Source organism: Dipodomys merriami, unplaced genomic scaffold, assembly GCF_024711535.1.
Source record: "Dipodomys merriami isolate MVZ:Mamm:240054 unplaced genomic scaffold, mDipMer1.0.p SCAF_129, whole genome shotgun sequence".
NCBI lineage: Eukaryota > Metazoa > Chordata > Mammalia > Rodentia > Heteromyidae > Dipodomys > Dipodomys merriami.
Genome location: NW_027202593.1, coordinates 3,363,164 through 3,377,811, shown reverse-complemented (window position 1 = coordinate 3,377,811; position 14,648 = coordinate 3,363,164). Strand labels below are relative to the sequence as shown.

At 45.0% G+C, this 14,648-nt stretch overlaps 1 protein-coding gene across 1 annotated transcript in view; it reads left to right on the top strand.

The window, feature by feature from the left end:
* The window catches only part of LOC138824468 (contactin-5-like), a 356,854-nt gene that overhangs the window by 195,138 nt on the left and 147,068 nt on the right, over positions 1-14,648 (top strand). The gene's annotated exons all lie outside the window — the stretch shown is intronic.

Genomic DNA, 14,648 nt, shown 5'->3' with positions numbered 1-14,648 from the left:
GGAAAAGAGTAGTACATAGACTGTGTCAGAAAAAAGAGACTTTATTTAACCACTGCGCTGGAAAGAGAAATTAGCGTCCAGATAGCCAGTCTAATTTCCCTTATTTAATGTGACAGCCATATTTGTTTCAGTGAACTCACCTGTTTTAAACGTACAGTTCAGTGGATTCTATTAAACATACACAGTTGTTCCACCATCACTAAAACTCTCTGGTCAACTCCTCCCCCCTCTGTCTCCAGGCAGATATCTGTCTACGTATCTATAGGTTCACTTTTGTCTAGACTTTCCATTTGAATGCAGCAATATGATGTGGGGGGTCTGTCTATGTCTTTGGCTTCTGTGAATGTCTTTGGCTTCTTTTACTTAACACGACTCACTGATTTGCAGATCTTTACGTTGATGGATGCTACTCTGTTGTGCAGATGCTCCGAATTCTGTTATCCATCCCTCAATCGCGGCCATTGGATCATTGTCAGTTCTCGCACTGACAGGGTCCCACATTCCTGGTTTGCCTTGTAGACATGTTGCTGTCCGCTCGCTGCTCCGCTCGCTGCTCCGCTCACTGGGATTTCTCATGGTTGTGTCAGGCTCCACCAGAGCTAAGCTCAGTGCCTGGTGATAGACCCTCACGTCACCAGCCACGCTCTGCCCACTTGCATTACTGGAAACTCCACTTCTTGCTGTTGATCGTATAGGACCTTCTGCACCGCTCACTGCAAGCGCCCGCACCTGTATCAGCGATTTGTTGGTTCTTACGCAACACCTTCTGTAGCAGTACCTTCTTCTGTGAGGAAGTCTGCCTGACTTGCATCCGCCCTCCCCCTTGCTAGCTTGTGGGTTGGCGGTTCAAGTCCTCTCCTGCAGGGTCTCAGAAGCTAGGCGAGTCCCTACCTCCTCCTCCTGCCGCTCGGCCGGCCCGGCCTGGGTGCGGGCCCCACCCGGCATGCCCCTCCTCATCCCCCACATCTTTGAATCTGGCCTTCCTTTATCATTTCAGCTTCTCAACTCCTTTCTTGATCCTCTGCTTGGTATTTCTTCCCTAGGAGCCCTCAGCCCTGCGGGTTAAATTTACTCAACTGTTGAGTCTCTGTCAGCTTTGATTAGCAGGTAATGTCCATTAGGAAGGAAATTCGGTTTTGTCCACTTGTGGCACAGGTAACTAGTACGGGACTTGGCACAGAGTAGGAGCTCACAAAGTATTTATTGACTAAATCTATGCAAAATACTCAGAAATAAAACAATGAAGAATGATTAAGACATTGGGAGACTAACCCTAAACAGACTGGAAGAAATAGCTCGACGTGTGTGAAGACTCAGGGTCTATGTTGAAGGCCCAGAATGATGCAGACTCTGGCCTCAGGATGACCTGAGGACTGTGTTTGTGTATGTGGAAAGCTCTTGGCTTGCCGGGCTAGAGAAGGAACATGTTCGATCTCCCTATCTCAAAACACATGTCACAGGCTCCTGGGAGCTGGGGAAGTAGCTCTTCTGCTTGCTTAAGCATGGACGAACAGCTGGTCAAGCATTTTCCTGAGATTGGGGAAGTGGTTTGAGCTTGCTCTAAAATAGTTTAGATAATAATATACCGAGACATTGTCTCATAGGTTAAGTAAAAATGTATCTGTTGAAAGTCTTTGTGTGAATGTCTCCTGACTAAATCTTGGCAAAGATCATGCTTGCTTGTCTTCCAATACCCACTAGCAATAAAGCACAGTATGCAGTGGCAATTGCTGTTTGCACGCTGCATCCCCTGTGTCCTGGTGATTTCGTGACCCTTACCCAGGGACCCCAACACACTAGACGTTGACAGACGTGGAGGAAGAGAATCTTCATAATTTATTTCTGAGTGAATTTTCTGTGTGCAGCGGAAAAAGAAAATGTGAGTAGCATCATTAACATAGAAGAATCGGTGTGACAGTTTATATTTTCACCCAAACGGCCCCTGAAACCTGAAGTGTTCACATTTATTAATGGAGAGTACAGTCATATTGAAAAGTGGTGATGTAACTCTGGCCTTGCCTCCAAGCGCTTACAATGAAGCGCCCAGGGGCCACATGAGGGAAGAAGATGGCCCAGCGCTGAGGCTTGCTTCAGGTGGTTTTTACAAGCCGTGGTTTCTTTTTCTGGGTGGGATAGAACTGAATGTTGTGAGCTCAGAAAGTCAGCGGACGCTGCCAGCCCCGCAGCTCAGTCCCGTCCACACAGGCGCAGCACACGCCACACGCACGCACACGCGCACACACGCACGCCTCTCAACGCCGCGCCGCCCCTCTTAGTCTTGCTTTGCCTTCCTTTCAAGTCATATTTATCGAACTTTATGTGAAGTAAAGTGTCAGAAGTAAAACTTACTGAGCTTTTTACGCTCCGTAGTGGGTCACCTGTTCTTCTATGGTGTGAAACTTGCCTTGTTGCAATTTATCTTCCCGTAGTTAGTGCCGACACCCGACACCACACGGGTCTCCCTCACGCGGCGCAGATAACCCAAGAACGCGCGATTCCCACCGCTGAGCTTTAGAGCGCCTCGACAGTCCTCGCCAGCCTTCGGCTATTAGTTTATTGCAACCCACACCTGTGCAGGTATTGGGTCATTTCATACCACATCCAAGTATCATTCTTTCAAAGCATAGCAATGCTGCCGTTCTGTGGTAGCTGTGAGGAAATTGAACAGCTTTTACATGAAAGAAGATTGAAAGTATTCAGAAGCAGCCCAGTGGTTTAATTTCTTAGTGCCTGAAGTAGATATATGGAGTATACAATTAGCATTGAATTCTCTTTTTTTTTTTTTTTTTTTGGGTCTGGTCGTGAGGCCTGAACTCTGGGCCTGGGCGCTGTCCCTCAGCTCTTCAGTTCAAGGCTAGCGCTCTACCACTTGAGCCACAGCACCACTTCTGGCTTTTTTCTTTTTGCTTATGTGGTGCTGGGAAACTGAACCTAGGGCCTCATGCATGCAAGGCAAGTGCTCTACCACTGAGCCACCTTCCCTGCCCTAGCATTGAATTCTTGAATTTCTTTTTTCAACGCTCACAAGATGAGGTCAATGTGACTGGCAATATCTCTCCGGCCTGTGAGTGGTTACGTACCTACCAGGAAGCCAGTTAATACTCCAAGATTATTAAACAGATCCTTACAAAATGATTTTTAGTTGCCAAGACCCCTCTAGCACTTTAAAGGTTTTGCAATATAAGACTACATGGTAAAGACAACTCTACAACTATGACTAAGTAAGAAATTATCTTCTGGTCTAGAAGTTACAGACCCTGATACTTTTTAAACAGAATAGTACTTACTTGCTTCAGTGAAATGTGAGTGAACTATCCACAAGAACACTCAGAAGCTGACACCAAGGGAGAATTAAAGTTGGTGAGCAGAGAACAAACCCAGGGCAGCTGGTAAAGGTCTGACCCGGCACAGGCCAGGCCCTGGAATCCATCTCCAGCCCTGAAAAATAAGCACAAGCTGCATCCTCAAAACTCCTACTAACTACTCAGCAGAAAATTCGCCAGAACTGGAGGCACGGGTCAAATGGTAGAGCACCGGCTGTGAGCAGAAAAAGCCAAGTGAGAGGACCAGGCCCTGAGTGGCCCAGAACTGCACGACACTGGCAGGAATAAATGTCTCCGTGGCTCCGAATGACAGATCTACAACTACGACAAAAATCACGACGCTTTTCTATTCTCTGTTATACAGCATAGTAAGTGAGCACGCCCCTCCAGGCGGCGTGCTTCGTTTTGTAACAAAAATCAAAAGCATTTGCCCCTAAAATGCCTGAGCGCAGCAGTGCATCCAGGCCCTCCCTTTCTATCTCGTGTCTCAGCCCAGCTCTTGTCTCCATCCTGCAGAGGCTCTTGATCAGTCTGTGCCAGAAACTTTGCTCTGAAGTTTGCTCGCAGGTTTCTTCACTGGTTTCCGAGCATGCCTTCGTACTGCACGGATGGTTTCATGTTGCCTTATACCAGTGTTTCACAAGTCAGCAAACCGCGTGAGAGTGGCAAGATGCAAGCAGACTCTAGGAAGTATATTTGGGTCAGAACTACTTTTGAAATGATCCATTAATTTGTCATTCTCATGTAATTAGGATTTTACTTTCTAAAAATAATACCCTGTAACTGGGAGACCCGAGTCCCATTTTTTCTGGGGTAGAGAGCTGAGCTGCTTTAACACTTTCCTTCTCAACAGTATTCTAGCAAACAGTGCAGTCAGAATTCTTACCAAGCACACTCTGCATGGTGAGCGCTTCATCTCCCACACACCCTCCTCCTCAGGTCAGAGTCAACAACAAAGATCAGCAGCAATAACAAAGCCATTCCCTCGGTACCTCCCACCACATTAACCAGTTTTAGAAAATGTAAGTAGTTCATCCTAACCTGACTTTCTCCACTCCATTCTGACTGGCTGTTCGATCACATTGGCCAAACCAAAATAGAGCCCCGTGTTACTATGACGCTAGCTAGCGGGTAGGAGACCCAGGTGGCGGGAGGAAGTAACTGGAGTGGAGTGGCTCCCTGCCCTGCCTCAGGCTCCCCGCCCCTCCCCCCCCCAGGCTGTGAGCATTTCACACAGGCAGACCTGAAAGCCTGAGGCATCCCCGCCAACCAGGAAGTCACATAGACCAGAGTCTCTCCATCCGGAAATCAGCACAGTGAAAGGCATGGGAAGGAGAGTCACTGTGACATTCTAAGCCTTTCCCTTCTGCTGCACCTAAATATTCTAACGCAAACTCCGGGTATTTGCTTTGTGATCGGATTTTGTCAGATACAGATTGAAAACACATTTAGCTTTTCTTTCCAGTGACAGCTAAAGAATGTATTACAGCAAGGTAGCACAATGCAAAGAGAATAAAGACATCTATTTAAAAACTGACCCATGAAGGCTTTAAGAGAATGTCAAAAATGCACCGTTTGATGACAGCCTAGTTCTGGTAAACAACTATTTAAATCTCTCATTGCAGACGCTTCCGCAGACAGCACAGTTTGAGATGAAACAGTCTTTTTCTGGGTAAATTGAGGGTATAAAACACTAGTTTTTACTCATGCTGGAAAATATAACTAACAAAAAGATCTCCTTCTGATATGTCTCTTTTATTTCTTCTAATTTCTTCCATATTCTCCTGCTATCTTATCTAGCTCCTAAATAATTGCTAAAAATAGATCCTACATTTTTTAATTGGTAAACATAATAAAGATTTTTTTGTAGTTTTCTTTTGGTGCCAGTGCTAGACTGAACTTAGGGTCTCTGTCTTGGCTTTTGGCAGTTGCTCAAGACTGGCGCTCTGCCACTTGAGCCACACCTGCGCTTCTGGCTTTTTGTTGGCTCTTTGGAGACAAGAGTCTCACAGCTCTGTCTCCCTGGTCTGGCTCCAAACCAGATTTGATGAGCTTGTACAAGCAACGTTTGTTCACACAGCAGTGATCACATGGTAGAAACGCTAGGAGGCGGCGACTGCGACCTCCGTCTCCTCTCAATCTTGTTAGCACCAATTGACAGGGAAGCCTCTTCCCGTGTGTGTCCTGACCCCACGAGACCCCCCCCCGCCCCTGCGCCACACGCCACACGCCATGTCTGATGTGTTACTCCGTGCGAGTGCCCAAGTCAGGCTTCTGCAGGCTGCCAGCAGTCTTCCGTGTACCGACACCCATGCAACACAACATTTTCTACATTTAACCAAGATAATATTATCACTCTCCATTATTTACAGTCAAGAAATCAAGTGTGGTGCTCTACTTCTTTAATCACCTGTGCTATAAACGTTACCATAGAGAAACGGACACACATATAAAGAGTTATCTACAATGAGGAATCTTAATTAAGGCACCTGAGTGAAAAATTAACACGAGTCAATAGTTTTTTACATTACCTGTAACTGTAGTGAAGCATAGTTAACACAATGAGGATGAACACATTTTAGTGTGTAACTCGCTGAACTTCAGAAAGCAAAGTCATGTAACCACTCACAGTCAGGATGGGGAACATTTCTGTCACCTCCCAAGGTCCTCTCACACCCCAGCCTGAGGGCATGGGACTTCTCCCTGTGCCCTGAACGGGGTCTTCTCCCAAAGTTCCCTTGGAAGAAATCACACAGCATTTCTTGTCTCCGCCTGGCTTCCTTTCTTTAAGATTCATCCATGTCATATATGTGTATGTGTGTGCACACATACACACACATGTATATAGGTATGTATGCATGTAGGTCAATGTATATGTATGTCAGTGTATATATATAATGCATATATACATATACATTATATATATATATATATATATATATATATATATATACATTGACCTATATGCATACATACCTATTCCTGATTCTCTACAGTGTAACTTGTTTTTGGCCTTTTATCATGAAGCTTTTAAAAAATGTGTTGTTGCTGCTTTTTGTCTTACCATCAGTCTATGTGAAAGTGTGTGCTTAACTTTAAGGAGAATAACTATTATTTGCTTCATTTTGGAATGACATGGGCATTGTCTTTTCCACAACTATGAGAACTTTATGACACACATTTCATTCCTTTCATAATTAAGATTCATTCAATTTCTATTTTAAGAACACAGGTGGAGGCATAGCAGAACCAAAGCCATTGCAATGACAGTAAAAATCCAGAGGTTATTTTTCCTTTCTTTTTTGTATCTTATTAGAAAAATATTTTTCTTGACTCAGAGAATTTACTAATGTCTACACAGATATAACGTTCAAGATTGCAATCAAGTATCTATAATAATGAGGCATGCATTTAGATTTTAATAAAAATCGACAATTATAATGACTTTCATCTATGTTATAGGGTCATGTACACATGACCTAAAAAAATCAGAATATAATTTTTATATTTACTCCACATAAACACACTCTCAATTACCCTTACTACTCTCCCTCATCATCTTTTAATAATGTGAAATAGTTTTACATGTGCAGTAACTCAAAAATAACCTATGAAAAATTAAAAAAATAATGCAGATGTATCTTGATAATAAAAGGTTATTGATCCTAAAAATATAAATGTTTATAGTGAGAAGGGAAGAAATAAATCTCCAATCTATTCTCATATCTACATATGTGAGTGTTTATATCCATAGTTATATATTTATGCTTTGTAAGATACATGGAAGTAACTCAGTGCTCACAGCTTCCTTTATCCGTGTTCTATTACTTTTGGCCGGAAGTCTTACTAGATGCTGCCCTTTTCTCAACAAGTACGCCACAGCAAATCCCTCCTCGGCAGAGCTAGTTCCTCAGTTCTCCCAAGGTGTGGTACTGTGCTCCTGAGCCCCAGGAGCAGACACTAAGTCCGTGCATCCCACACAGGCCAGCCACGTTAAGGTTTAGATTTGTTTTGCACTGAGCAGTGGAATGTTACCATGGAAAGCCCTAGTGTCGGAGTCATGCATCCGTGTCAGAAAGGAAGTGGAGATATTTTAGTCTCCAATTGATAATGTCTGCCTAGTATTTCAGAGAGGGGCGCAATGTACTTCAGCTCTACTCTGTTAGACTTTTGTTACCTTTTAAAGAGTTCTGTATTCCTGGTAGTGAAATTTTCTTGTGAAAGAATAGTAAAGTTGTTACAGAACCAGCGCCGGTGGCTCACGCCTCTAATCCTAGCTACTCGGGAGGCTGAGATCTGAGATCAAAGCCAGCCCGGGCAGGAAAGTTCATGAGACTCTGATCTCCAATGAACCACTAGAAAACTGGGAGTGGCGCTGTGGCTCAAGCGGTAGAGCGCTCGCCTAGAGCAGAAGAACTGGGGGACAGAGCCCAAGCCCCGAGTTCAAGGCCCACGACTGACAAAAAAGAAAATTGTTACACATTGTCAAAATGTCCTTCACACATAAGCAGTGTGGACACCGTAAGTCAGTGTGTGGGTTTGGGCACCAGCCCGGAGCCTCTTTCTCAGGGCCGCACTCGAGTGAGTCTTACACTTGGGGGGGGGGGTGTCTGTGGACCCTTCTGGGCTCCAGGCCCTCCCTCACCTCCTTTACTTCCTTCTCCTCACGGGGCTAGGGACCTCATCCTAGCCCAGAAGGATTCTTTGCAAAGTAGGACTAATGTCACAGCTCTGGTCCACGCTGAGCAGCAGTCATGATTTTACTTCCTGTGCAAGTCAGTTGCAGTCGTTAAAAAGAAACAGAAAACCTGCCACAGCGTGAGCGTGATCAGCAGCGGGGTGCAGGGGACGCTCAGCCCGCGGGCTCGCGTCCACACCTCCCAAGGGCGGGCTCAGGGCCGGCCAGGTGTTCGGCTTGCAGTAGCGTAGAATCAGAATGGAGGCAGGCCCTGCCCTGCCCAGCGCGTGCTCCGCATGGCCTTGCCTCCTCCTGGCTTTCTTCCTGAGATTCAGGCCTGAGCACCACCAATCGCTCCTTTCTCCTGAATGGGGGCCATCGTGTTTCCATTATCTTGAATTAATTTAGATAGGATTCATTTTTATAAATTTATACATCTTTATGGTAGTACATATTTCACTTTAAAATAGGGAAAATGGTTAACCTCAAAATGATTGAATAATATTTATGTGGGATCAAACAACTAGAGAGCTCTCATAACTAAACCTCTTTTTAAAAAAGTATATACATTGTAAACTTTTCTATGAAGAAGAAACTAACCATCTGCTAGGCTGCAGATTGTATCTTGCAACGTGCAATCTGTTATGTATTTCCAATTATTCTGATAATTAATAGATTATGTCATGAAAAATGATCAGAATATTAAGCTGTATTTTGACACACTGAATACGGTTAGGGCCTTAGCGCTAGTTGAGTTCAGTGAACTCTACTGACTATGCACTGCACGGCACACTCCCTGCCCTCAAAGGCAGGATGAAACCTGCGGCCGACGCAGCAGTTTCCATCCGCAGTTAGTGTAAAGTGAAGCACTAGGGGCCTGCAAGCTGTGTGGTTGGTGGCGAGAGTCTGCTCTCTGGCCACCGAGGTCTGCAGCTCTGACCCTAAAACCCTGGTGAAGGCTGGAGATGCCACGTCGCTTTGCTCTTCTCTTCCTTCATTTCCCAGTTTTGCTTCTGGGAAGTAGAAAATCATTCGTGTACTGAGTGTATTTCTGTGTGAGAGTGGTATGTCCACTGTGCAAAGTCATTCTCTATGAGCTGCGACAGGGCCAGGGTAGTGGGACGGAGCCCTGGCATCTCTCCAGGGTGAGGCTGCCGACCCAGCAGGCCGACGTGCCCACTCCAAGCGTGCTGAGAGAGGGCTGGCCTGACCCGGAGACCGTTACACTATGACAACGCTCCATCGCAATGGAAAACGACCGTTACACTATGACAACGCTCCATCGCAATGGAAAACCATGTGTTTTGTTGTCTCCTAGAGTCTCTCAGTGCGGTTGGGGAGTACTGAGTAAACCAATGAGTTACAATTTTGTCACTAGACTATTAGAAAAGAAAGGTTTGCAAAAAGCGTGGAGGCCTGTGGTGTGGTGGAGCTATGATTAACACTCGAGGGCTCCCCCAACGGCAGCTCCCAGTGTTCGCAGAGTCGCAGGTCCTCCGTGGGCGGAGTGTCTGTGGAGTCACTTCTGCGTGCGCGTCCCTCCCTGCAGGGCGGTGGTGTGCGAGGCTGGTGCCGGTGCACTGGGGTGAGCCACGCAGCTGCCTTCTCCCCCGTGGCGTTCACCATGCAGAGACCCACCAGAGAAACTCCATGCCCGCGTTCCCGCCCAGACCACGCCCACCCCTTCAGGGCAGTTCCTTTCCAATAATCAGCACGCAGAACTGCAAACTTGCCGAATGAGGCAAAAGCACCAAAGTCTGGAAAAGCTTTCCCACAGGAAAGGAACCGTGCAGTTTTTGTTTGTTGAAAGGAACGTCGCGTTATTGTTTGTTTTTAAGACAACTACAAATCAATCGGCTGAAATAGATGAACGGACAGTGCCTGTGGGGTCTTGTGATTCTCATTTGGAAGGCTTTGGTTTTGTTTATTTTCTCTTCCGCGTCCACGGTCTGAGAAGGCAGCTTGTACAGAGGCTGATGCTTACGCAGAGTCTGGCTCCTGCCTTGCGGCTGACGTGGATGGGGGCGGCGGTGCCCAGCGTGAATGCTGTTGGTGGTTTCACCCTCCACAGTCTATGTTTTTGCTTCATGGCTTGGAGCTAGGAAACCATATGGATATATTACTGAACTTGGAAGCAGAATACTCCCTTTATGACTGTATAGTTAAGTAACAGGCTATGTTTCATTGGCTTTTTAATAGGGGTAGTTGCTAGATTGATTTTGCTTAGAAGGTAAACAGCAGAAAAATCTCTCTCTGTTATAGTCTCTTACAGGTGTACAGAAATATTTACACATGCACACCAGTGAGCTATCAATCTAGAGAACCAACGCCATTTCTGAGATTATGTTAATATCTTCCCACGAAACTACTGACCTTTCACACAGGAAGAGCGGGCCTGAGGTCAGATGGCTCTAGAGGCCGGGCCGCATTGGGTGGGGAGCCTTGTCATATTGCTGGTCGTTTCCCAACCTGTGCTCCCGAGTTGAGCCCCGAGACTCTGCTCCTGGCGAGAACTCCTACAGAAGCAGGAGCTTAGTAGTGTTCTCCAGGTCCCACTGCTAGGATATGGCTTGGGTTGTGAACACCATGCCCTCTTTTCCCCACCACAAATAATGGATAAGTACTTGCTTGCTTAAAAATAAATGGATCTCTGAGCCTTCTCCGCCCCCTCACTGATCTTTCTCAAATTCCCATGCTAGCAATTGGTGTGAATTCACAGTATTCCGTATTTGCACTCTGAACAGTGAGCTGCCAAGGGCAGTGGTTAAGTGAAGTCTGCTTAACAGGCATGTCTGTTCTTAAAATTTGCAGAAATCCCTTAGACCAACCGTTTCCTGTTGCATAAAAGGATAACATTGCAGTTCTTGTAGTCTGTAGTTTTCCAACAATGTGCCTGAGTCGGTCCCTGAAATTATCATCCAACAAATGAGGAAGAGCTGCTCAGGAAGGCAAGCGCATCACTGATGCACATGACGCATGGGAGCAATTGATCTGCAGCAAAGAGGTCTGGCCACACTCCAGGTCCTAGAAGTAATCCCGCTGTATCTGGGAGTTAAAGTGTGGAAGATTACAGCAGTATAGGAACTGGCCGGGGACAGCCAGATGAGAACAATGAAGTGTGGAAACTGGTGGTTTCCAAAAACACAAAGGAACGGAGGAGGATGAAAAATACAATGGAGAAGAAAGTCAACAGTAATGACTACACTGAAGCCTGTTGTTCCCATTGTACAGGAATTCTGCTCATCTCTGAGAGAACACGAATAGTGGGGTCAAACTAATGACCCACTCAGTTACTTGGTTTGTGTGTTGCTTCTTGGTGAGTCCCGGGGCTTGAACTCGGGGCCTGGGCACTGCACCTGGGATGTTCTGCTCAAGGCAAGCACTTGAGCCACAACTCTGTTTATGGCCATCTGGTGATTGATTGGAGATAAGAATCTCACAGATCTCCATATTCCAGCCAGCTTCAACCTGTGATCCTCAGATCTCAGTCTCCTGATTAGTTACTTTTAATACACCACTTTTTCTCAAGACACATTTCCCTTCCTTTGTGTTCTCTAATTATTCATAAGCCCTGCTTATTCAAAACCAGACAGAATCATAATATCTGCTTCACAAATACATGTTAATTTGATAAAAATTAACTATATGGAGGCTGTTAAAATTATGAGTATTAACATTTTAAACCATTTGACTTGATTTAAAAAAAACCTTAAAAGACAAAAAATAAGTTTTTATGCTGTTCATATGATTAGCACAATTCGTACCATATTTTCTAATTTTTCAAAGAACTGAGCTAAAAAACATCTAGCCAAAAGTTTCACATTATGTGAATTTGAGTAGAAATTTGAAGATTTATTATGGTGATTATATATCAGCAGTGATAAATATGTTTCCTGATTAGGATTTTTTATCTGAAGAAAGTGAGCCATGGGGACATACTCTCAGAGCAAAAAATAAACCATTGCAGAGTGTTTTGATAAATAGACAATATCCATATTCCTAGGTAGCATGTGGCAATGTGACAAATAAATTATTTTTAATAAAATCATTAAAGATTTTCATGAAAGATTAATGAGCATTAGTTAGGCTATAAAAGCATGAAAAGCATGTACAAAAAACAACTTGTAGTGCAGGAGGAAGTTGAGAGGCAATCTTGTTAGCATAATTGATCTCCTCCCTCACCTCCTGCACTGCGCCATGCGTGGAAGCAGCCCCACAGGCTCTGTGTCCACATGCAGCATCCAAAGTGAGGCAGAGCGCAACTCCAGAAGGTTCCGCTGCTCACCTAGCAGGGCAGGGACTACACTATAAAACTCATATTTGTTTCTGTTAATATTTGTTCTGCAACAAATATGAATATTTCATACCATAAAATTTACATAGCACGAAATGGAAAGGACTAAAGATGCCTTTTTTAAAATCTCATCAGTAAAAACGTTGAGTGTGTTGAATATTTTACCAGGTGTATATTCTTCCACTTTCATACATAGGGCAAAATTAAAATTTAGTTTTCTATGTTGTATATAAATGACAAATATCTTTTGGATACAAGGTCACGTTTTATTACATATGGGAAAATGAGAAAGATTTGTCTTTCTAACCCTTGTTCCCATTTTCCTATTACCCAAGGTTAGTCCTTCCTGCTCAGCAAACAGTGGCATTCCGTGGATGATTCTAGAGAACACAGGCTGGCTGGCTTCTTTGGTAATCTTTGGTACTGTTGATCACTGAGCGCCCGTTTCCTGGCGTAAGGGGCAGGGGCGGGCCAGTCCGTGCGCGTGCTCCAGTCTGCCCAGGCCCACACTGTGTGCTGTTTGGCAGGCAACATCGCCACGTCCCAAATAGCATGTCCTGCCTTGGTAGTTTAGTTTCAGGGTGACTTAGGGGTTCGTAGGAATCATTAGCAACCTGCTTTCAGCCTCAAGCTTCATTTGCAAAGTTATACTCTATATTTCAATAGCTAAATCCAATAAATATTAGAAATAACAGTTAATCACTCCTTTCTCAGGCAAAGATCTATGCCTGGCCACCCTTCCTTTCCTGTATCTACCCCTCTATGCACGCAGAGAAGTTTCCTCATCTGTGAAAATAAGAACGAGTGAATACAGAGAGCCAGGGACACAGAAAGAGCTGAGGGCTTCCTTGTGCCCCACTTCCCCCACCCAGAGCTCCTCACCCGCTCCGCACCCACCCAGCAGTCTGTTGACTGTGGCCTCCTCTCCAGCCCCCAAAACACCCTCACCAGGAGCTCCGCACTTGGATCTTGCTGCACCCCAGCCAGAGGCCAGCGGCCGGCCCTGTGTCGAGGACACCAGTGGTTTTATCTTCACGTACGAGTTCCCCAGGTAAACGTGTGCCTGGGAACTCCAGGTAGGGCCAGCCCTGTGCAGATGCACCACAGCCCGGCTGAGCCCCATGGCTTCCTTATCTCGCCCTGCTTCCTTCCATTCCTTTGCCGGAACATCCCTCAGGTAAATCACATCCCAAAGAACCCTTCTCTCTCGGCACCTGCGTGGGGAGTGAGGGGTCATAAACACTCGCCATTGTCCTGTGCTAGCCAATATTCTGATTTATTGAGGAATAAGCTGACGCCGCCCAGGACCGTGCCTAATGAATGATACGGCTTTCCCACAGTCCCATGAGTCGCTGGGCATATCTGCTACTAGGCACAGCATCTCCAGGCCCTGTTCTGACAGTCTGGGCTTTCCTAATGAATACAGCATGCCTTGAGGGATGTTTTCCATGCACAGGTCAGAGCCTGGATTGAATTGGGCCACTGATGATCACACAATGTCAAGTAAATGCCGGCCCAGACCTGACCGAGTTTACAGTTCAAGACAAATAATTGAAAGCTCCCTTAGCAAAGCAAGAAATTCAGGCCGTGGGTTTTCTGTGTTTTTTTCTTTTAAGAATTACCCATGACCTTTACATCTGCACCTCCATGGCATAAAACACTCCACAGAGAAAAGGAAAATAGCCACTGCCACCAAGTTGAGAAACTCCTGAACTCTAGAGCTCACAAGTCTGCAGCTATTTGATTTAGAGATCCTAGGACTGTGTGTTTACTTTTGTGTCTATGATAAATATTCTTTTATCTTCTGCTTTACTAAGAGTATCTTTAATTATATGCACATAAAATTCTATTTTGTCTTAATGACATATTACATTCTGAAGCAGAATTCTGCTTCTTCCGACTTTAGGTAATGTAATGAAAATACATATCTCAAAAATGAAAAAAAAAAAAGAATTAGTGCTTTGTTCTGTTCACCCAAGATGACTGGAATTTAATGTAGTAATACAGCCTGCTTTGTATTAAGGTAAATTCCATTTCAAAAACACATGGTAAGTGTTCTCTATTGCATTCTTCATGACATATTTTAAAATACCGAGAATCAGACAGCTTTACTCTCTTTGTGACTCTGAGGTTGTCTAAGGCTGTTTGCTTTTGGATGTGTTTTATAAGAGAAACTTTTGACGCTGGTGGAGGGCAAGATGCATCTGCATTGCCGCAGTTCTGTTAGGCTGGTCATTTATCCTGAGCCTTCGAATGGCCAGCGGGAGCAGCTCCACCACGTTGCAGATTCACAACCTCAGCCCTCCCATAAAATACACATCAAGCTCCCATTTTCTGGACAAGGAAACCAGAT